This window comes from Rhincodon typus, unplaced genomic scaffold (genome assembly GCF_021869965.1).
Source record: "Rhincodon typus isolate 14 unplaced genomic scaffold, sRhiTyp1.1 hic_rhity00000072, whole genome shotgun sequence".
Classification (NCBI taxonomy): Eukaryota; Metazoa; Chordata; class Chondrichthyes; order Orectolobiformes; family Rhincodontidae; genus Rhincodon; species Rhincodon typus.
In genome coordinates, this window is record NW_025965710.1 from 12,218 (window position 1) to 12,894 (window position 677).

The window sequence follows — 677 nt, forward strand, 5'->3', positions numbered from 1 at the left end:
CATTGGGCTGCAGGGTTCCCAAGCGGAATATAAGTTGCTGTTCCTGCAACCTTCAGGTGGCATCGTTGTGGCACTGCAGGAAGCCTAGGATGGACATGTCGTCTGAGGAATGGGAGGGGGAGTTGAAATGGTTCGCGACTGGGAGGTGCAGTTGTTTAGTGCGAACTGAGCGTAGGTGTTCTGCAAAGTGGTCCCCAAGCCTCTGCTTGGTTTCCCCGATGTAGAGGAGGCCACAACGGGTACAGCGGATGCAGTATACCACATTAGCAGATGTGCAGGTGAACATCTGCTTGATGTGGAAAGTCTTCTTGGGGCCTGGGATGGGGGTGAGGGGGGAGGTGTAGGGGCAGGTGTAGCACTTCCTGCGGTTGCAGGGAAAAGTGCCAGGTGTGGTGGGGCTGGAGGGGAGTGTGGAGCGGACAAGGGAGTCATGGAGAGAGTGGTCCCTCAGGAAAGCAGATAAGGGTGGGGAGGGAAAAATGTCTTTGGTGGTGGGGTTGGATTGCAGATGGCGGAAGTGTCGGAGGATGATGCGTTGGATCCGGAAGTTAGTGGGGTGGTAGGTGAGGAAGACGGGGAATTCTGTTTTGGTTGTTATTGCGGAGAGGGGGTGTGAGGGATGAGTTGCCAAACAGTTCATCCACTTCACCAACACCTTCCACCCCAACCTTAAGTTC